Source organism: Watersipora subatra, chromosome 8 (genome assembly GCF_963576615.1).
Source record: "Watersipora subatra chromosome 8, tzWatSuba1.1, whole genome shotgun sequence".
NCBI lineage: Eukaryota > Metazoa > Bryozoa > Gymnolaemata > Cheilostomatida > Watersiporidae > Watersipora > Watersipora subatra.
The window spans coordinates 1092266-1116833 of NC_088715.1; the positions used below are offsets into that span (position 1 = coordinate 1092266).

Consider the following 24568-nt stretch of genomic DNA (forward strand, 5'->3'; position numbering starts at 1 on the left):
AACTGAGAAGATAAACTGAAACAGCTAACTGAAACTGACAAGATAAACTGAAACAGCCAAGTGGAACTGACAAGATATACTGAAACAGCAAATTGAAACAGAGAAGATAAACTGAAACAGCAAACTGAAACTGACAGGATAAACTGAACCAGCAAATTGAAAGTGACAAGATAAACTGAAACAACAAACTGTAACTGATACATCTCAAGAAGCAGCACATTTAAACCGGCAAGACAAGCTGAACCACGCACAGCGCACTCAAACAGTAAACTCAGAACAGAACGCTGAAACTGTAAACTGAAACAGCAAATTAAAACTGGGAAGACAAAATGAAACTGACAAGATGAACTGAAACTATGATACAAAAAGTGACGAGGGTTTTATTCAATCAATATTTTGGATAGCCTTCCACGGTTATTTAGGATAATGGATTAAAAGTGGGATGACTGCAAAAAACATTCTGATCTCACATACTGGTGAATTTCTAGTTAATGGGTGAGCCTGTGGTCATATTTTGGTATCCACAAGGTTGCTATGTTTTTAGCTGTCTTGGAATTACTAAAATTTAGATAACTGTTGCCAGCAACTTCTAAGTACTATATTCTGTCAATTCCTTATTGTTATGGTAGTCTATATCGACTGTTAGTTAGATGAGTTAAACATGTTATATTTAGACTAACAATGGTTGCAGGTACTCTATAGGTGCCTTAGTTTCAACAAAAAACTTTCAATTGCTGACAATGATGAAAAGGTAAATTTTGAGTTCTGCCAGAGACAAGAGAACATGATTGGGTGGTCTTTACATTGACCTAGACCTTCTACAACTAGATTTTTCTATGTCAGAGAAACGACAGCGTTAATAAATTAGAGTGAGGTCACCAGTACAAGAACTCATTTCACTGTATACTAAACAAGCTTCAAGCTATTACCCTCTGTCAGCTTTGTGGATTGTTTCAAAACTGTGTGAAAACTGTGTAACAACTAACGAATCTTTAGAAAGAAATGCCTAAATTTTGAGAGGTAGTTCATTATCTTACATTAAAAAGGATCACATAACATACATACATATACCTTAGAACAGAACTAGTCAAGCTGTGTTATCAATATTCAATCTACGTAATTGTTATACAGCAGGTAAAATGGAAAACGAAATGTCTGTTGCAAGAGCAGACAAATCCTTAAGTTACCTGAAGAAGAAGCTGTTATTGCTGACATAGTAGGCCCCTTGAACATGTTTGACTGAGCTGAAGAATGCTGTGCATGCTAGGTTGATGAATCAAACTTTCTTAGATTTTATTGTGTTCATAGTTGGCCAAGTACTCCCGTTGATGCATATCTGTAACATGATTTAAGGTAGATATTTATGTTTCTAAGGCTATGGCAGCGGGTATAACCAATTATGTCTTTATACATACATTTAGGACACTATCAAACCACCAATTCACATATTAAAACTTGAATCTACTCTCACCTCTTAACCATCATCCCCCACACTAAACTGAACGTATAACTGTCTGCCAGGGTAAAAAGCCTCTGGGAGGGGAAAAATCTCCTCGTCACCCAAATCTCCATTCTTCAGAGTGTTGAGTACAATTTCACATGCAGCAAACTTTGCTATAATATTATTAAGAAACCATCATGAAGCAGGCTGTGCCTCCTAAAGGTGGTAGAACCTTGTTTATCAGGCCACATCTCCTAAAGGTTACAGAATCCTGTATATCAGGCAATGCTTACTGATGGTGTTAGAACCCTGTATATCATGCCACAACTCCTGATGCCGATTGGCCCCTGCATATCAGGCCTCACCTCCTAATGGTGATAGAACTCTGTATATCTGGCCACACCACCTAATGGTGATTGGACCCTGTATCCCATGCCACGCCTCCTAATGGTGATAGAACCCTGTATATCATGCCACACCTCCTAATGGTGAGAGAACTCTGTGTATCAGGTCACCCATATACAAAGTGATAAAACCTTTCTATGTAAGACAGCACTTACCTTGGTCCAATCTTGGATAAAAGTGCAAAGGAATATCTGTGTGTTTCTCATCCTCATCAGAACTTGATGACGAACCGTCTGGAGTTTTACCTTGAAGGTTGATGCAAATTCTGCAAAAGTTACGAATGAAGCTTTAACCAAACAGCTGGTCTCAAACACCTGTTTAGTTATCTGCCACCCTCTACAAGGCTTAGATTCTTGTAGGCACCGGTAAGCACATGTAGAGACCTGCCTAATGCTAGATGTTCATATCGCTAGACACTTGTTGGCGCCTATAGGTGATCCAAAATATGTTTATGTAAATTTCACATAGTTACACAAGATCCTTTAAATGCCTTTGCAGAAAGTGCATTTTGTGGCATTTTGTGCCAAGAATATACTTTAAGCAAAGTCTTGGCAGATTCATGCCTATGACAGAATTGTGACATAGGCAAGTATTTGATAGCATCTTAAATAAAATGTACTTTTAGTCTTCCAAACATGAACAGCCACACTCATAGCACCTTCTACTGGTTCACTTATGATTATTACAATTGTTATTGAATATCATATATACATACACCATATACATATACATATATCATATACATACACCAAAACAGTGCTCAAGTTTGATTCATTATCTGATTCATTTAGAGTTATCGTCTCAGCAAAGTAATGACACAAAATGAGGCAACTTTAACACCACATTATTTAGAATCTTGTTGGTGCACATTCCCGTCTAAAAACAGTCCTTTTGCTGTAAACTCCAAATGACCAAAATGCAATAGTAAACACAATTTCCAGGATATTCCTCAATTGAAAACTTTACCTGGGATAGAGAGAATAATGAAGAATGATGATGAATGAGCTATAGGAACAATAAACACACCAATTCTGAAAATAAAACAAATCACTTGTTTTTCTCTTGTGCAGTACTTATATCCTAGATTACATACACCCGAGAAATACACAACAAACATTTCTGGTCTTTTAGTTGTGCCTTTAATAAATAATCAAACAGAAACTATTGATTATCATGCTGTTTCATTACTCACGGTACTTTGACAAGTTTTGTTAAAATTTTGCGCATGTTCAAACTTTTTTCATTACAAAGTCGGAAACCTGCCGCTGTTTAACATGTATGTTTATGTTTCTTGGTCATCATTGCTGGAGCTTATGACTGTAACAATGTCTCCCGGCTTAAGACCTGGCAGTTTGCGATAGGAGCTGTCTACCTACAGCAGGTTATTACACCGCATCCATACTTCAGTTAATATGAGTAAACTTCCAAATCAAAACAAAGACAAAAAGGGTTACTGATGGTTTTATGGATAGAGACGATATAGTCAGCACTGACCAAAGAGCCAAGAAATCTAACTTCCAATACAGTCACATCTCCATTGACTGTTAGATGATGAGCCTCCTGAGCATCACATCGATGATGGTATGTCACATATGGCTCACCATTCACGTACACCTGCAACAGTTGTCAATATATCAAACACGTGACTCACTAGTCATGTATACCTGCAACAACTGTCAATGACCTGACATTTGAGTCATCATTAGCAAACACCAGCGACAGCTGTCAAGAAGCTCGGTACTGTACAATACAAGTCATCTGCATGCATTACAGACGTCACTGAATGCTACCAGGTGGAAAGCTCAAAATAGAAAAAGTGTCAGAACTTTAAACGGATGACTATAATATACTGTACATGTATTCTGTCATGGCTAGATGCAAGCCTATGTAGCTATACATATGTTTATACAATTCTAGCTTAACTAGAAATGTTGTACATGACAAGCATGTCCCCTGTCTGCAGCAACACAGTAGCTGCTACAAATATCAATAAAGCCCAGCTTACCGAGTAATAGTCATCTTGCACCTGAATGCTGATCTTGTAAACTTTTCCAGCCTCAAATGGGAAGCCACCTTCTCTCTCCTCATTCCCGTACTCACCACCCAGTCTTGAATTCCTAACCGTCTCCCTTTCATAGAAATGTGGGTTGAGATGGAGTTGTCTTTCCTCATCAGAAGCGTCACACCAAGTTGATATCAAACCTTAAATATTAACAGACAATCTAAACAAACATTCATACTAGAAGACTCAATATTTGTTTCTTACAGCCTGATCATTGATAGGATGTCAGCCTGTGAGCTGGTCACATGTTACAAGTTTAATATGTTAAATGGGTCAATAGAAGACAGACTCAGGCTTATAGAGGACGTACGACTGACTACTATATGTGAGAGGGATATTACCCACCTTGGCTACTCTTCATTTGCATTGGGTATGGATATCACCTAGTTGCAACAAACATTCAAGGAATATGTTGAAATAATGGGCTAGTCACATATACTCTGGGTTTCCATGCTTCAAATTGGTTTGGAGTTGCTTCCACTTCGATTCATAGAAGCAGTAAAATCCAAATGCATTTAATTTCATTTTACCTTGCTCATAAAAATGCTCACCGATAATGAATCCAAATGGATAACACTTGGTTAAGCTCTCCTTATTATAGACGAAAAGTGTTTAGTTCAAGCATATGGATCACTGCTATAAAAACATTATACTGCTTCTCTTCTAACTACTGATTTTGCTTGCGTTTTTACCTTTACATAACATTTACATGTCAAGGATGGGTTGTTTGTACGAGGTTGATGAAATAATTATATTTTCTAGCACAACTAGTTAATTACGCAAGAATTGGAAAGTGACATGAAGACCTGAAAGTGAGTCTACTTTTACAAGTTTCACTTTGAGGTATACATCACGGATCTCGGAAAGATATTTAGTGAGACTCCAAAACATTGAAACAGTCGAGTGTGAGTTCGGCGGCAGCGGGCAACTACAAACACATTTGAAGCAAGGAAACACAGTGATTATGTGGACTGCAGACTATTAAGGGAATGAAACTGCACCAATTTTCTCTCAGAATTCGTTGGTGTCATCCCGTGTAATTTTCGCTATGAAGTTACTTTCAGTAACAACTAAAGTTATGTCTTTTCATTTATTTGACATAGTCGGTCACACCCTCGATGTTCATTTAACTACTTGGAAATACTTGGTAGGTTTCTGTAGTATTTTGAGTAGGCCTTGAAAGATGATTTTCACATCTTGCCTATAAAATGGCACCATACTTTTAATGCACTTCTTATGATTTAAAGGTTACTTTGTTTACTGAAATACATGACAAGTTGTAAGTATTGAACTCCATAGATATTTTTGTTGTTCGCATTAATTTAACTACGTTTCACCTGTGAAGGTTGTCACAACTGTCAGTCGTATTTATCCAACTACACTGACGCGTAAGAATTGTCATTAACTATTTGTCTCAAAAAGCAAAAAAGCTGCAAACGCATAGGTTGTCCTGAATTTATGGTCATGTTGAAACTGCTGCAGCTCAACTTTGAGGGTTGTCATAAACAGCAACAGTCACATTAACCCAGCTGCCAGGAATCAGCTCTTGTGGGATGATGCTGTTGTAACGAGCTCCCTAGAAAGCGAACAGAAAACTCCCTGTAGTTCAGACATTCTATTCTCATCAAGTCAGTCACACAGTACTGAATGAGTATGATAGTGCAAGTAACTGTTTACATCAGTAGTTGAAGCTTCAGGAAAATTGTAGCCTTAGTTCCTCCAAGGCTCACAGACTGTCAATACTAGTAGATACTTACAAAGTATGCTGTGAATTCGACATCGGTTAATTTAGCATCACAATCTATGTAGATGTGAAAGACGGAAGGGATGTCCACTCTATGGTCGTAATTGCAGAAGTGGGCTCCATTAACATAGACCTAAAAGGGACAGTAAATCGAAGTTTAAGTGAAATATCCCTATGAGCTGACCATCACTGATTCAACGATGCAATCAGTCAACAATTTTGAGTCATTCACAAGATAACAACAGTGAAAATCTGCAAGTCAAGATAGTTTTATTACGCAGAAATTTGAATCGAATCCATCATGCTTCCGAAAGATGAAAACAGAACTTGCGGATGATGCGTCAAAAAATGCTGTGCGAGCTATTCTATTTTAATTGTTTTCCAAATTTCAGTCATTCTTATTTTGATTTAAGCAGTTCCGATTGCACCGCTATTGCGTAGAAATCCTTATCTCTTTGGCAAATCATCCACATCCCTAATCTCCATTGAATCACTTATTGCATGGCAACTCAACGTGTGCACAACTCCAAATCAACATCATAAAGACAGTGATTCACTGGCTACTAAATGACAACATGCAATAGTATAGTGGAAAGGATTAATAGGCCTTCAATGCATTATGCTTTATCTACAAAAGCAGGAAGTCTGGGGATGAGGTTTAAAGCTATGCAAACCCAACTAAAGCATGTGTAGCTAGTGATTGCTCACCACATAGTTCCACGCTGTACAGATTATTCGAATCTCAAAGCTAGCCTTAGAGGGAAATGGGAAGTCGGGCCCATCTTTCTCTCCTCCCCATTCACTGTCAACCAAGGAGTTCCTTACCACCTCATCCTGACACTGGCGAGGATTGTAGTGGAAAGCGATTGCGCTCACGCCATCTCCCTCCTCCGTCTGGAGGTTGAGGTAAAACTTAACATGATCATAAGACACCTGCTACAAATGCTTTGAAATTTTAGAAAATCAGAAAAGACTTGGTGCTGGCATGCCACTACCCACCATGAACATAAACATAGAACTACTGGCCAACTGGTGACTTGAGCTTGACAGCTAAACTGACCTCACCAAGTTCAATTGATCACCAGTCCTTTTTACAAGCACTCAAGTAAGTGACCTAATTTTTGCTACTTGTATAGTCAATGAATCTATGAGTAATTTTAGGAGGCACCCTTGTTTGCCTACTGCCTACGCAGTCATTGGTCACATTGATATTGCAAAATACTCAGGCTTACATCAGGTACGATGGGTCAACTATAAACCCTCATTATCATACTTAACAGAACACATCAGGCCATGGGCTAAATGAGAGGATAAGATAAGGCCTATACTACCATCTAAAACACCTTTAGACTCGGCTAGCGTCATACAACTTTCCTACACAATCAAACTACTGATTTGGATAGATGACATGCAACAGCTAGTAGATATGCACTAGTCCATGGCTTGTCTAAATATATAAAATATCTTATTGGATGCTGGTCTGGCTCCACATTTAGTGAAGTAATCGCTTTTCAGGAAAAGTCAATGCTATTAGGAGCAACTAGGAATCAACAGTAATCACGTTTTACACCTTGGACATGTGTGCCAGTTAATCAACACAGCAGCCTGTAGTTAGAGACGCAAGTAGTACTGCTCGCAAATGAGCTTCAGACCCAAGCTATACGCAGCTAAAATGACAGTAGACACTGACAACTTGCATATATAGAGTGAGTCATGCGTTATACCTGTCTGCTGCGCCCTTCTTTACTTTACTCCACACTACTACTAGACACTAAGCTATAGATACATAGAGAGAACTATCCCTAGGTATGCTGGAGAGATAGTGATAACCATAGAAACCAGTGATCATTATATTATTGTCTCTAGAATTAGATGAACTGTTAAAATGAAGATCTATAAACACCTAAAACTAGAGATGGTATAAAATTGACCTGGAGATGTTAATCGGTGGTAAGTGTACAGTTACGATGGGGACATACATATATACAGTTCAGATTGAGATAGACAGTAGATTGAGCAATAATTATATCGTTAGAGGATATATAGATGTACGTCAGGACTGCATATATGTACATGTACATGAGCTGAAAGACTGGAACCGAGATACAGTAGACTTGATGACCAGCCCACAGTAGTGTGTTGATCTGCATTTATACAGAAAACTATTCTGTACCTTTTCATAGAGTGCAGCGTTACAAAATATGATGACCAACTACGGTTTTTGGTAAAATATATCAGAACAAGTACCTACAGCCTTATTTATTATAAACCACATCTGCAGGTAAGTCTGCAAATCTATACTTCCCAGAGACTATGTTTTAGGCCATCACCTTTTGCATCGATTTTTTTGTATTTTTATTAAGATTTTGACCTTGGATCGCTCAATTGTTTTGGTTTTATCAGTAACTAAAAGGTTCAGGGCTACAGGTAGGTTAGTTGGTTTGTTACTGAACACAATGAATATTAGAAACTATTTTCTATACTTGTACATCAGATCAATAGCTAGTAAGAAAGGTGACTAGGTACAGTCCTAGTGAATTTAGCTATAAACATAACCTAATGATACACTTATGATTGTAGCTAGTCACAGGTTTCATTATACTTTCTCGATACAGTCAAGTTTGGTTACAAACATTAACTTTACACTAACTTGTTGGACACAGTTATGCTTGATTACCTACAAGACAGTTACCTCAACCTCTCCGATTCAGCTAAATTTGATTACATATCTTACACTTACCTCAACTTATAGAACATGGTCAGGCCTGATTAGTTACGAGACACTTACGGCAACTCGTTGGCCTTTTATTGTGACCATTTGCAAACATTTTATCTGAAGGTATTGCGAATCTGTTAGACAGAGCATGACTCCTTCTTGCGGTCTTTCTATCACCTCTGACCATGTTTGAGTTGGGAGCTGCTGGTATTCGCTCGTTATCCAAGTTGGAAGGTGGCTCTTTTCTTTTCGTTGACTCCATATCTAGTAAAAACATGGACTGTTACTAAATGCGGAAAGCCATAGTTAGACAACTCCGATACAATGTCATAGTAGCAGCAGACAAACATGACCCTTACTAATTAAACAGAGGAGCACTTGATGCAGTTTTGAATGAGAAAATCATACAGCTGACTTAGGTATATGTTGACAGTAAAATCAGGAAAAAAACGGGGATGAGCTAGGGAAACATATGCTAAAGAACAATCATGGAGTAGATATACCGTACAACTAGTAATATATGTATAGTAGTACTAGTGATAGATATACAGTAGAACTAGTAACAGATATACAGTAGAACTAGTGATAGATATACAGTAGAACTAGTGATAGATATACAGTAGAACTAGTGATAGATGTACAGTAGAACTAGTGATAGATATACAGTAGTACTAGTGATAGATATACAGTAGAACTAGTGATAGATATACAGTAGAACTGGTGATAGATGTACAGTAGAACTAGTGATAGATATACAGTACAACTAGTGATGGATATACTGTAGAACTAGTGATATATATATACATTAGTACTAGTAATATATATACTGTAGAACTAGTGATGGATATACTGTAAAACTAGTGATGGATACATAGTTAAACTGGTGATAGATATACAGTAGTACTAGTGGTAGGTATACAGTAGTACTAGTGATCGATATACAGTAGAACTAGCGATAGATATACAGTAGAACTAGTGATAGACAGACCGTAGAACTCATGATAGATATACGATATGTGTCATACGGTAGGTTCTCTGTCTCCATAGCATATCATACTAAACATGTATGTACTCTCTTGCAGCATACCAGACTTCTGCTGAATATTGAGCATCAAACCCCAGTTCTACACCTACAATTATAACAACATTCAGCATTAGTGACTTCTTGCCTTTTCACATTGTGCTAAATACACAAACAAAGCATTGAAGATACAGTAATACTTCAACTTATGAGTGCTCTAACGTAGGAGAAACTTGAGATACGAGCCAGCTTTTAAGCAAGTTTTAGCACTAACATACGAGCAATGTTGTAGATACGAGCACGTGAGTCAGTTGCAAAGTATGCCAGAGGTGTTTTATGAGAACAGCATCACTCTGTATTTTTCAACTACTCAGGTTATACTTTTTTACCGTGTTTTCTGTGCGCAAGTTTCAGTGCAGAATTATGTGAATTAAAACTACGGTGCGTAGACCGAAAGTTTGCCAGTAAAATGAACGATAATGGAAAGAAAAAGCAAATGATAACAATTGATATTAAACGGAAAATTCTTGTAAAATATGCGAAATGTGTATGCGTGATTGGTCTAGCTCAGCAATATGACAGAAATACATCTACAATTATCAAACCGAAGGGCATTCAGGGCATTTAGTTTGCAAAAGGAACCATAGTTTCTAAACGAAGCAGCGATCTTCACGACCGTTGATGGAGAGACTGCTCAGGCACATGATAAAAGATAAACACTTGGCCGGTGACAGCGTAACTGAAACAATGTTTCAATAAAGGCGAAAAGGCCGGTGGTGAATAGGCGACAAGGCCTATGTGAAATGACCGGTGCTATCTATAAAAATTATGAAAATAGACTTTCGGACAAGTTGGCTAGTGGTCGCCCAACTAACAAAGACATTCTTGGGATGTTCCGTAACGTTACGCAGAAATAGCGTTCCAAACAAACATTGTCATAACGTTCTACAAACGTTATTGGATGATCATTGTAGAATTATGTTCCAACAATGTCGCAGGAACGTTGCATAGAATGTTGTGCAAAAATATTATCATAACGTTCAGCAGAATGTTACAGGAATATACTTTGCTAACGTTATCATAACGTCGTTAGCGAACATTATTAATGAATGTTTCAGGAATGTCCCAGGAACGTTACTCTGGAATGTTCGAGTGCAAACATTCATGCAACATTGGCTTGAAATGTAACTGGAATATTATGGAGTGACATCATATTTACATTCAAATAATTGTCCCAGCAATGTTTCAGGAATGTTACTTTTGAATGTTTGAGTGCTAAAATTCATATATTTAAGTTGCTTTGGAGATGTAATGTTGGTGGAATGTTGTATAGCTAAAGGAAAAAATATTGTCGACGGTTATGCTCGATACATTATAGTAAGGTTGTACGCAATTCATTAGAGGATCATTCTGTGAAACATCAAAATGTTAGAAATTGTCTACACAGTTACACCAAACTAATGTTCTGGACGAAAACATTCCTGGGATGTTAGCTAATATCGTTGAGGCAACATCACGGAAGGCAAGCTTGTGGAATATTCTGTAACATATTCTCCCCGTGTCGTGGGAATTTTGCACCAGATCATCTGCTCAATGTTACATAATGGTTAAACTCCATACTATTCCGAATATATTAGAAAACAATATTATGTGAATGTTTACACCCAAAAATTTCAAAGTAGCAATCCTGTAACATTGCTGGGACATTCAATAACAATGTTTTGTAACAACATTATAATAACGTTAGCAAACCTTTTCCACTAACTTTCTAGCTAAAATGGTACAAAAACGCATGATTTAATTTTTGGAAGTTGTCACCCTTTCATAACAAAAAATTATTTAAAATGATGCAAATTAAAGATTTTATAGATTTTTTATCACAGATATAGAAACAAACAAAATAATGAAAAACAATAATGATACCTTTTAATGATTTATGTAAATGAATTGAAAAGTCACTACAAATATCAATTTTCGCACTTCATTAGACGTATCGCGAAAATGACTAGGGTCCATTAAGCTTTCTGGGTGCAGTAAAGTGTCATACCATGTCGCGACAGTGTGAGTGCATCTCAACTGAACACTTTTTGGGTTGGTTTCAAGTGTTATGTGCTAGTCTATTTTACAGTAGATTAAAGCTACGTCTGACTAGCTAATGAGTATAAAATCATTACTTTTGTGGGTTCGAACCCAATGCCCAACCATGTGTCAACAACTTTTCTGCCTTTATATTTCGTTTCAGCACAACGAGATTACCGCGACAAGGAAAGCAATGTGCGGTAGCTAGGAATATTGTATAATAAAGATGAAAAATCCCTACGCATTAATGTCCCATCAATGTTCTAGGCGTAACCTTCCTGGGATGTTTGCTAATAGCCTTGAGCCAATATTATGGAAAAAATGTTCGTGGAATATTACGCAATGTTCTCCTAATATTGTGGGAATGTTATGCGAGATCATTTGCAAACATTCCAGCAATGTATTTCCCGCAACGTTGCTGGGATGGTGTGGGAAATACGTTCCAGCAATGCATTTCCCACAACATTGCTGGAACGTTGTGATAGTTATGTTCCAGCAATGTATTTCCCACAACGTTTCTGGAACGTTGAAAATGTGTCTACAAATAATCTTGTGACAATGTTACGATGAAACGTTTCTGGGACTTTTTTGAACATCCCTGGAACGTTCTGGGAACGTAAAATTGTTAGTTGGGCGTGCATTAACCCTTTGTGATGACACCAGTGTTCGTCCTAATCGCAACATGTTGAAAGGGCGACAAAGGCAAACGTCCTTAGATAGGTTTTTCTTAAAACGGCCGGCTAGTCGTGAAAGAAACAAAGGAAAAATTAGCGAACCAGCGAGAAACTTCCAACTATGAATGCCGAAGAAATTTTAATTACGAAAAACGAAAGTTTGCTTTTAGGTTTGCTTTTAAGTTTGTTTTTTAAGACTTTAATAAAACCCAAATTTATCAAATTCAACTGTTGTAATGAAGAATAACACTTATATCTCCCTCCCTGGCAAATGCTAGCGTTAGCAGCAACTGTATGTATTTAATTTTACATTTTAATTAATCTTATTTCCTTGCATTGTTTTTTTATTTGTTGCTTTTTGAAAGCATGTGGTAAGTTAGGACAATAAACAACATGTTTTTTTTCTGTTACATTATCTTGTTTAGAGTGTTTTATTTGCATTTTTAGAGTATAGAAACCAATTAATATATATTTAATTGTTTTATATATAAATAAATTGCACCAATATGCGAGTAAATTGACATACGAGCTCAGTCTCGGAACGCATTAAGCTCATAAGTCGAAGTATGACTGTATAAGAATGTATTTGACTAGATATTTATATGATATAATGAAAACATTTGCTTGTTAAAACTTCTGTTTCGCACAAAAATACTACATTAATATTTTATTGAAATTTTAAGCAATGGTCGATAACTTTTTATTAATGCTGTTTTTAAACCCCATAGACGTGTCATTTCAGATCATTTTTGTCACAAGGTGATACCGGAGGTACCTTTACATCTGTTGTTCATACAATCTTATCAAGACAGACAACAGTCCAATGATATCCTTTGACTATCATTGCAGTTCTATGTCAATAAGTTGTACAAACCCAGTGAAAAAGTAACTAGGCATAATGTATAGAACAACCATATCTTCCTCTATAGATTCTGTTTCAAAGAAATCACACGCATCATGCCAACTGTCATCTTCTATCATTGAAGACATCGTAGTTAGCAAAGCAGGGCAATTAATTCACAGATTTACACATCAATGTCGCAGTTAGCCTAAAAATAGCATTTAGTTGGATGTAAAGTGCAGGGCTCAGTACAGAACATCATGAGAACCTTGATGGGCGTGCTAAAGTGAAGACAACCCTTGAGTTTTTGCATGAGCAAAACTAATTGGTGTGAACCCGCTTACAATTTTTAAGAATAGTTTTATGGGCAGGCAAGAAGTAGATGCATAGGATGTTGGAGTAGCTATCAGCAGTACTCGTATTAATATCAGAGGCTAAACCTATAACTAACTTAGAGTAATATACTAGTTAATTAAGGTCAAGGTTATCTGCTGATTCTGCATTCACATGTAGTCTGCCTATTATGGAAATGTAACCGACTCCGGTGAAGATGTTGACAAAGGTGGTACACTATTAAAATGTTTGCAGTTTTTAAAAATGGTCAAGAAACAAATAACTCTACCTTTATCTGAAGTCTATGCATCTCAGACTCAGTAGTAAGAATATGAAGCATAACTTATTCTAACTTACAAAAATCCTAAATTTAATTACTTTTTGTTATTCTATCATCTAGAATTTTATACTTTTACATTTACTTTTACTTCACGAAGATGTATTGGTTAAAAAAAAACATCCGGCAGCGTATGTTAAACTAGTTCGTAAGTTTGTATGTCAAGAGAAAATATTTGCTTAAATCCTTTTGCTGTATGCCCGAAAATTTGTATGTAGATGTTTGACTGTATTAAGGATTTCACTACATCTGTCTAGCTAACAGTATCCTCAACTTCAGGCAGCTAACAATGCAGCAAACCTCAACCTACTCTACCCCAACACGGAGACCAGGCAGAATAAGTCTCTTCAATGTTTACCTTCTTGAGATAGCTGTAAGCCATCAGACATCCAAGGAATAAATAGCTACAGACGTCACTTCTGATTGGAGCAGACACTGTACTAGGCATTAAGGTAATGGTTGGAGAAAAGGCTAGTAAGAATAGCTTGGGAAACGCTTTGGGGCAGATTATCAGCTTGACTTGTCTACAAATATCATGAACCACGTCTGTTCAGATGAGTATGTTGACGATGAAAAGCGTAAACATCCGCTTACAAAAGTGTATGATACAAACTCTATGCAAAGTCATCAACAAACATGATCAGTATTATAGAGTCACCATAGCAACTGCTGAATCTTGGTCTTTGCAATGCTTACGTTTACTGGCTGTTTAGCTATTTCTAACACCTCTGTATCTCATCTTTCACAGCTTACAGTCCATATCTAAACATAGGAAAACAAAATCCATACCTATGAAAAGACAATTCACACATATGAACATCATATCCGCAAATATGAACAGCATATTTGTACATATGGACAGGATATATGTACATCTGGACAGGATATCTGTACATACGAGCAGCATACTATACATATAATGAACAACTTATCTGTACATATGAACAGCACACATATACATACTATTTGACTAAGCACCCGTGTCTGATATTTAGCTCTCTACCAATATATACAGTTCATATTTACCTTATCTATAAAAATACTGGCTGTTGTCCGTCTGTATGTTCAATTTTAGCCATAACCCAATCTTAATTCTTTGATTATTGTTTCGACTATTCTTTATTCATCTCTCTTTCCTTCCCCCTCCTCTCCGCCTCTTTCTCTCTCGCTCTCTTTTCCTTCCACTCCCCCTCTCCCGCTCCCTCTTTCTCTCCGGCTCTCTCTCTCTCTCCATCTCCTTCCCGCTCCCTCTATCCCGCGTACTCTCTCGCTTTCGCTCCCACTCGTTCTCTCTCCCTCTTTCCCTTCCTCTCCTTTCTACTCTCTGTTCCCCGTTTCTCTCTACCTTTCCGTCCTTCTCTCATTTCCTCTCTCCCGTACCCTCTCTCTCTCTCTTCATCTCTCTCCCAAACTCTCTCTCTCTCTTCATCTCTCTGTCTCTCCCACACTCTCTCTCTCTTTCTCTCTTCATCTCTCTGTCTCTCCCACACACTCTCTCTCTCTCTCCCACACTTTCTTCCTCGACTGTTTATTTATAGAAAACTTAGCCCTATCATAGGAAAGACAGTTAACAGATAGGAAAAGGCAAGACAACTGCAGCTAGAGTATAGAGTGTATAGTGTGACCACAGTGTAAAAATACTACTGAATGAAAACTCTCCTGAAGGTCGGCTACCTCATTACAAAGTCTTGGAAATATTTTAAGACCTCCTAATAGCAGTTACAGCTATGAACCACTCTTTGCTATTGGCTAGCTTCACTGTAAAGCCTCATACAACTGGTTCAAATTATTACAATGACCTCATATCATTAGTAAACTCTATCACTTGGATCCAGTTGTTCTTTAGCTTCAAGTGTTCATCTTTAGTCACAACAGCTTGGAATCCCGCTTTTACCTGATGTCATTGTAACAGACCACAGGCTAAAGCTGTACTTGTAACATAATAATAACTGATAATAATAATAAAATGATAACATAGCCTTTGATTCACTTATCCCCAAAGTTTCTTCCCAACAATTAGTGTTTTACTATAACCCGCTGTAGGACATATTTCTTGTAAAAGTATTTTGGTGTAGGTAATTCACTTGTTTTGACATTTAGTGTCCTGTTTTGTCTTGTTTGTCTTATGAAAAAAATAATAAAAATTTCAATGAATACAATATATTTATTTTTTTCTCCACCATTAAATTTTGTCAATTATCCCACAACCAAACACGAGCGAAGCGAATGTTTGGGAGCTCAATGGTAAATGCATATGCGCACACAACTCCCGAAAAATTATCCGTCCACGGCCGTTCTCAAACCCTTGTATCATAATAACATCAAAAATGTTAACCATTTTTGTGTAAGGTCGCTCAAGTATAATAATTAATAATGATACAAAACACGTGTAAACATATTTAAATATGTTACCAAGTCTTCGAACAGTTTCTGCAATATCCTAAAACTAACCCATCTGATCGGATTATACATAAATAGACAGATTAATTTGGCTTAAACTCGCGATAAAAAGTTGACGAGCGTTTTTTACTCAAAATTAAGACCAGCCAATGAAACGCTGATAAGGCCGTGCAACAAAGAGTAGAACCACGAAGTCGTGCGCATTTCAGAAAAAAAGGCGTGCAAATTTCACCAGTCTATGGCATTGTCCAATTGCCGAAGGTTTCTGTAATCAACGTAGAAGTACTGAAAAATAATCGTTTTTTTTGCCAATTCTACCGGACTATGACATTTTGGACACTTATAATGAGTACTTCGGTATTCCAATTGATGTCCAAAGCAGTGAAAGTAAAGAAAATGACGATGATATTGTTCTAACAATTCTTATAAGATTATTACAATATTTAATGAAAAGAATAATTATTCGGTTTTATCGGATTGTTATAAGATTTAATTATAAGAATATCCTTTCGAATTTACAAGATCAAAGTAGGCCTATGGCGACCGATGGTGTGCAATATGTTACTGTTATTATTTGTTGATGATACTGCGGCTGTGGTCAATATTGCGGTGCTGCTAAGCCGTTTTTAATATCTGCAAATTTAAGTAATAGGCCTACCTTTTCTTATAGATATACATCTATTTCTATAGTTAAAGAGAGATCAAGTTTGTAGAAATCAAATAGGCATGCAGCCACAGAGGACAAGTAGGCATGCAGCCATAGAGATCAAGTAAGCATGCAGCCATAGAGATCAAGTAGGCATGCAGCCATAGAGATCAAGTAGGCGTGCAGCCATAGAGATCAAGTATGCATGCAGCCATAGAGATCAAGTAGACATGCAGACATTGAGATCAAGTAGGCATGCAACCATCGAGATCAAGTAGGCATGCAGCCATAGAGATCAAGTAGGCATGCAGCCATAGAGATCAAGTAGGCGTGCAGCCATAGAGATGAAGTAGGCATGCAGCCATAGAGATCAAGTAGGCATGCAGCCATAGAGATCAAGCAGCTAAAATATGTTTAGATTTTTGAATTCAGCGTAATTTTATAGATATATAAATGAATATCACAACTTTTTGCTATTGCTTGCTATGAGCAATGATATACAGCCTCCCCCCAGCCTGTGTATATTGTTATATCTGGTTTCGGTAGTTTTTAATTACCTATTGAGACTTGGAGTTGTCATCTTACTTTGGATAACTCCCGACGCCCAGCGCCGGGTTGATTCTCATGGCTTGCGCTGTACTGCGGTAAAGGCGCATATCGCATTGCATCGCAATTGCCGTTTGAATTAGCCTAAGGGTGGCGCGATTTTTCCTTAGCCAATAGATTCGCACCAGCAGGTCTGGAGTCATGAACTATAGCCCAAGTTCTCTTTTAGTGAGACAATTTCGTGACAACCGCTCCTCCCTTGACTATAAACGGAAGTGATCCCGTCTACACTTGCCAGAGCTGAGAAGAATCTGATTCCACTATCTACGTGGCGTGCTCTCTTCTCTCTCCTGGATTCCTGGTGGATAGACGTGCGTGATCCTTCTACTGACTGACTGACCCAACAAACAAATCCACGCTCTGTCGTGGCTGGCTGTGGACATCCAAGAAGGAGTGCCCAGCTGGCCGTGCGCTTTCTCTTCAAAACAGGTATTACAGATATCTGTGTACTTTCGTTTTATTAAGTTGTTAATAAGAACTTTAAACATGTAATAATCATTTACTTACGTGTCTCTGTTAGTAAAACTAATATTAATAATGTTTTAGGAAATAAGATATTAAACGAATAAAACTCTTGCTCTAAGCGAGTGCAATTAATAATCATTGTTATACGGGATTGTGTGGCTAGTTCGCTTGGGTTGTTAATCCCCTCACTCCCTCTTGTTAACTCGAGTAATTGAGGACGCCCACTTTCCGTCATAACAATATTACACAGCGGCTTGCCATTTTACTTATAATATTGCATTTCTCCCATTGCAGGGGAGAGATATAAACATAACCTTTTCCTTTCATTATTGTTGTTTGTTGTACCTAATAACACCCAGTACATTACAGCTACCATTGCAGTTCTCCTATTGCACTGCAGTGCCATTCGACTGCTAATATTGCATTTCTCAACCGGCAGTACCCTTTCTTTTTCAATTATCACTTTGGTAGTGGGCTGCATGACGGGGAATCTCTAGTATATAAATTTTTTTTTAAATATAACAAAATATGAATACAAATTATTCTTGCCTTAACTAGAGCTGTTAAAATAATCGGTTAATTTAAATCCTTAGCCAAGCCCCACAAACTATTTTATTAGGTTTACTCTATTCACTAGGTTGTGCAATCTGCTCTTTTTTAGACTGTCCAAAAGTGGTATTCAGAACAAAATTATTCGAAACCTAGAGCAACTAATTAGGCTTACAATGATGAAGCAATGTTTCTTTTTTATGGTACTTGGGATTCTCCAATTCCAATCAATTTAGTTTGGACTGACATCGTACAATTAAACTTATGCTTACTTACAGTCGAGCCTAAACTTGTGTATAGTTATATTTATACAAATAGATGCCAGTTAAAAATATCCGTACATTTTAACTACCTGCCCTCATAACTTGTGATAGTGTTCTTCATAGTTGGTTCGGAATGGAAAACGCGTGGCGAATATTTAGAGGTTTCAACGCGCCCGCCAGCGCATTTATCATAAAAAGCTCAATTGGAGTCGCTTATAATAGTTTATTTGTTGAGAACTCGTTCGAAAAAATAATACAGGACGTACGCATGTATTGGCTGATCATTATAATAGACCATTTTCTTCGGGTACTTTTTCAGAACATAAACATAACTCTCACTAGAGAACTGTCACCTCCCTCCTACCGGTATACGGTAGACAATGCTACTGATAGAATAATGTGACTCAAAACCTATCGGAAATTTCATTACCTAACTGCTTGGAACTTGTCATTCACGATTCATAAATGACGGCTGATGTTATAATTAAACGCAGCTGCAAGCAATTATAACGGAAGTTTCTTCTAAAAGTTTCCAAAGTAGCAAATTTTATTTTGCGGTGGTATGACACGTCGCGTTAGGCTAACCTATCGAACTAAGGTTATATCACCGCGAGCGCATTATGTTTTATTATTGCGTTTCACGTTCTGGCTACGCGCTAGCCAAATATGTCTCAAGGAGAATCTACACGTGTTGTCTGTGAGACTGTACATGTATGTGTTTGATAAATTATGTAACCAATTATGAATGTTCAACAATGTATTTTACCTGCTGTTTTATACTATTTGCGGTATTTTTTGCTATTGGGTCAACGTAAGTTGGTCAGATCTCTTATTATCGTCATCATTATAATTGGATTTTCCACCACTTGGCCAGCGCGTAAGTGTGGGAGAACATAATATATTGGTAATTAAAAAGAGCTGTTTTTACTAAGAGCTTGTTTTGATATCTTCACTGTAGTTATATTGCGTTTGGCGATTCAGTGGCTTGGTCTTGGTCAATCGAACCCTAAGACCTCGATCCCCGAGGAAAAAAAGGGCCATCATGTACGTATCTAGATCTAGTTCAAATGTTTTCAATAAAAGTCAAGTAATATTCGAAGTAAGTAAAATCATGACTATAAAAAGTGCGTTAAAAATTTCCTCGTAGGTCGCGAGAAGTTCTCGGTAAAAAACTGTTATGATAAAATGTTTTGCTGGCTGGAACAGCCCTAGGTACGTCATTGGATACCGATCTGGTATAATGTGAGTGTGTGTCATTGTGTATATTGTTAAAATTATTGATTAAAGACTCATGCACACTGCTGGAGAGAATTTTTATAAGTAAAACCATTCGAGCCGACTTCCGTCTGTTCTTAAGCAATTCCAACCCTAATTTGTCTCTGGCCATAGTTACGCTCTCCACCGCTTTAAGATCCGCAATAAATGTATACTTGAAGAATTGCAGTTTCACTCAAAGTTTATTAGTGTTAACTCGCGCCAAGAATGACAGCCGATGTCTTGGACAAAAATATGTAGCACATTATCAGCAAGGAAGACAACATTTAGAGTAAAGCCAGCCTAGTTCCACTAAATAACTTACGTTTTGCATAAATATCTACGTCTGAAATATTTGCAGTAGTGCAGACGTTTTACCTGTTTGCACGAGTAGGCTACTTGGTGCTTCCAAGTTTTTATAATATGAAAATGTATATGGTAGTTTCACAAGTATTGGCTATCGTTTCATGAGCATAGGTGGTACATGAGAAAAAAGAAATTAAAAACAGGCTCATATCGCTAGCAATACATGCAATGTGTATGGTGGTGGTAAGAAGCAACAGAGAAGTCTGTAGTTCAAACATCACAACATCTCATTTACTCTTCGATTACACTCAACAGAAATTAGACATCACATAACCTAGAAACAGGAAGGTTTAGCACTCAAAACATCCAATAGTACACAACTTGTAAAAATCGATGTCTGGCAGAAAGGTAAGTCCATTGCAGATCTTCATACACCAAAATTTAATATATAGATGTAGCGGCTGCAGTGAAAAAATATGTTCACGATGAACATATTATTTTAACCATTTAACCTTGCTGTGATATGGGCGCAAATGTGTTTGGGCAACTGCAATCATTAAGGCATTGATGATTCATGCGTTTGTAACCAGCCCAGTGGAGAGGTTAAGATTTCTTAACATAATATTTTACAGTAGCTGCTATAAGTCAAATTTTGATATATTACAGGTTACAGTAGGCTTCAGTTTAGGCCCGCTATCACTTGTCAAAATATGTGTACAGTTGGAAACGTCAATATGATGGTGCGATGTTTTTGTAATATTCCTTTCTCTCTTTCTTCTCACTGCCTCCTGTTATAAAAATACTGGGTATTTTCATATCAGCTTCCTTGTGCTTTTTCGTCTGCAATGATATGTGAGCAAAGTGCCTTAATTTAATAGCTAAAATCTAGTTTTACTAGTTTAGAGGCAATAATAAGGTATAAGAAATTATTATATTGTTTTTTGTGAACTAAACAGAAGGGATGATGATTAATCAAACTGAATTAATGCAAAAACTTGAATAGCTGATTGAGGCGTTAGTGTTAAAGGCATACTTGCAACGAAATTTACATTACAGTTATTTGGTATCAAAAGATTCACCACTTCTTACTATGCTGTGTTGTAGGTACAAAATATGTCGAGATGTGATTACAAGCTCTTAAAAGCCCAAAAACCAACAGTTTATCGCCGCCATCATGAACCCACCGTAGCTACAAATATTGGGTATTTTAAAACAGTTTTTCGTGCTTTCTCTTCTGCAATAATGTTAGAGACATAATAGGAGCGAATAATGCAAAGTTCTTTAATTCGATGGCCGAGTTCCAATTTTAATAGTCACACATGTTGTACCTGTAAGCAGAAACAGACTAATTGTAACCAACAAACATTTAAGTTATAAAAAATAAATGAAAGATTACAAATATTCTAAACTGTCAAGACCTTTCACTTTTTCATTCCACTCTCACCATTGATCATTTTACTCCTGATATTTTTTGTGAAAGTGTGATCTAATCATATAGGCTATACTTTGGTCAGTTCTTAGTCTTCCTTAAAAATGGCCAAAAGGAAAATCATGACGCTGAAACATTGCCTGACATGTGAGAACTTTTTTGGGTGTCTAAACTGTAGCCTTTGTGTAACGTATTAAACTCAAATAATACTAAGTGAATGCCCTTTACATTACCCTTACATTACAATTGCAATGCCTACACTATATTACCTAACACATTACTTTTACACTATACTAGGGTTGCGCGATAGCTCGATAGTCGATGTCGATAGTCGTCTTTCTCGATATGAATTTGCTGCCTATTTTTAGCCTATCGAAAGATCCGAAACAAATATCTCGTTTTCGAATAATAAAAAATAATATAACTCGATAGTTATCGCCCTCGAATAGCTCGAACACGTGATTAACGCGAACGGATCTGTTTGGTCTGTTTCCACGCAATGATAAATTGCTTTAGATAACTCGACCTCAACTTGGTTAACTCAAACAGTTTTTGCCCAACGGCCACTACGACGGTTGTTATCGCTATAGAATATCACTTTATTTCAAGCCATAGAGTCAAACCTCAACTTTTAGTAGTTCTTAGACGCCGTTATTACCATCATCTGCAAAATATTTTCGATAACGACTTTTCTTAAGGTTTGCAAAAATCAAATTTTGCCAATCATCTGATTAGCAATGGCCCTCCAGAAGCTAAGAAAAGTGAGCTAACCTTTGAATAAACTTAAAGGAAAATCAGCAAATTTGATCTTGGTTAAAACAGTGATATACAGTCCCCTGTATATCATTCCTGGGGGCTGTATATCATTGGTTAAAACGGTCAAAAAAATATGTCTTTTTTTCTGAGCATTTCAACAGCGATCAAGTTTGGTTTTTTCATCTGAAAACGTCCTGGCAATCACAAGACGTCAAACAACAAACCAATCTCAAGTGATAGAAAAGTCTCGATACTTTCTGATGAAATTTTTTTTAAACTTCACACTAGAAGCTTTTTAATTTGCAACAAGCCATCTATGCGTTTGATTTATATATAGTTTGTACATTTATCGACTAATAAATACATGGACTTGTGACAGTGTTCTGATAAATTGAACGCTCTGATAACTCGATCACCTTTTCCTATTCCTTCCCGCAGTCCTCGATCTTTTCATGGACGATAATTCGATAGTTTTACCAGCTGCCAAATCATTGTTAACTATCGGTGAACTCTGTCTGCTCATTGATAATTCGATACTATCACTATCGGTGGGACAACTCCAATGATAGTCAATAACACCTTTTCAAACAACAAATGCCATCCCCACGCTATACTGCCTACAACTGTTTATAAGTTGCTTTTGTTACTCCTGCTACGCCGTGCATTCATCTGGTGAGGCTGAGAGCCCAGCATGAGATGTAATGTCGTAATGCATATTATAACTAACGTAATGAATATCTTCACTGTTATTGATTGCTGTACTCAGTTGAAGGCATAATCTAATGGGTAAGCTCGTGGCCTCTAGAACTGGAAGTGCCAAGATCCAATCCTCTGTGAAGTCTATTTTTGTCACTAAAATCTGGTCTCTATCATTGGACAGACCGACTCCCACTTTAATGTATTTTAGCCAAATGCCTGGCAGAGTTGTACGAGGGATAAACAACAACGTAATGAATTTGAGTAACATACTTGGTAAGCTAGCGAAAGTAAACTTATATTTACTAAAACAATGACCGCGTTTGCAGACGGCTAAATAATAGTTATGTCTTGCGTAACTATAATCAACTGTTTAGTTAATGACCTCATGAGCTTCAAGCTTGATTATTTTAACCGATGCAATAAAAATGCTAGCAGCCATTGAAAGTCTTGCTATCATAGTGTAGTCGATTAGATTGCTGGCCTGCCGACAGAGAGGTTCTGCGATCAAATCATCTGCGAGGCAGATTTTTTATTCCTAATTTTTAATCGCAATAACTGGACTGACGACAAACATTGAGATTTATATATACGGATATAGATATACACTCTTACAGAACTATGATCAGGTACATTTCATCCAAGTCCTTCAGCTAGCTCTACCATTATAAGCTCATTAATATACTCCTGAATATGTTATGAATAAGTAAGTGATGTTAGTTTCCAACACATTCACAACACCCAAACACTAGTTTCCATTTCAGTCAGTGCTTTTGTTATTCCCTGTTTATTGGAATGACGTCATTCCAATAAGCCAAATCTTTCCTCAAGCTATTTGCAGTGTACACGCAGTCACAACCAGCCAAGCTATGTTCATTAATTGTATGCAAACTTTAATATCAAAATGATTCTGTTGAAACCTCAAGTTGAGCTGGAGGTTTTGGTCGATGTCAAAACACTTGTCAAACAGTATTTCTATATTATTTAGTAGTTGTGGTTTTGTTGTCTCATTCTTCACTCATCATCAGTTTTTCATTCATTTGAAGCATCTACATACATCTACACCTGATGTTTACATTATCAGTGCTGCTGCTTGATGCTGCCAGCCATATTTTAAAATCAGAGTCAACCATGAACTGATGACTATATTTACTCTGACTGCCACTGTAACAGTGTATTTCTATAAAATATTTATTGTTCAAGTCTAATCCATCCTTTTGGTTGAGTACAACCTCCAATATGGCAGCTGGCATCAAAAAGGTTTTGCTATTATACGTTTTTTTTACATTCGGGAGTTATGTACTCTTCAATGTTCAAATAATCTGATTGTTTAGCCTCATTAACCAGCAGATGGAATAGAACAATGGTGTAACAATATATATTATATATTAGGAATATTTGATTATCTACCACATAGACCTGCACATGTCTGTAAATTGGGAGTTACACTCTCCATATACATATCGCCCTAATGATTGGTAAATGAACAATTAGCAACTCTAATAAGAGCATTTGTCACATTCATCAACCATGAATCTTTTACAA

The 24568-nt window shown here is 37.0% G+C and overlaps 1 protein-coding gene and 1 pseudogene across 1 annotated transcript in view; one reads left to right on the top strand and one right to left on the bottom strand.

The window, feature by feature from the left end:
• The window catches only part of LOC137401912 (nestin-like), a 1051237-nt gene that overhangs the window by 1015889 nt on the left and 10780 nt on the right, over window positions 1–24568 (top strand). The gene's annotated exons all lie outside the window — the stretch shown is intronic.
• Window positions 1475–8630, bottom strand: LOC137401811 (32 kDa beta-galactoside-binding lectin-like; annotated as a pseudogene).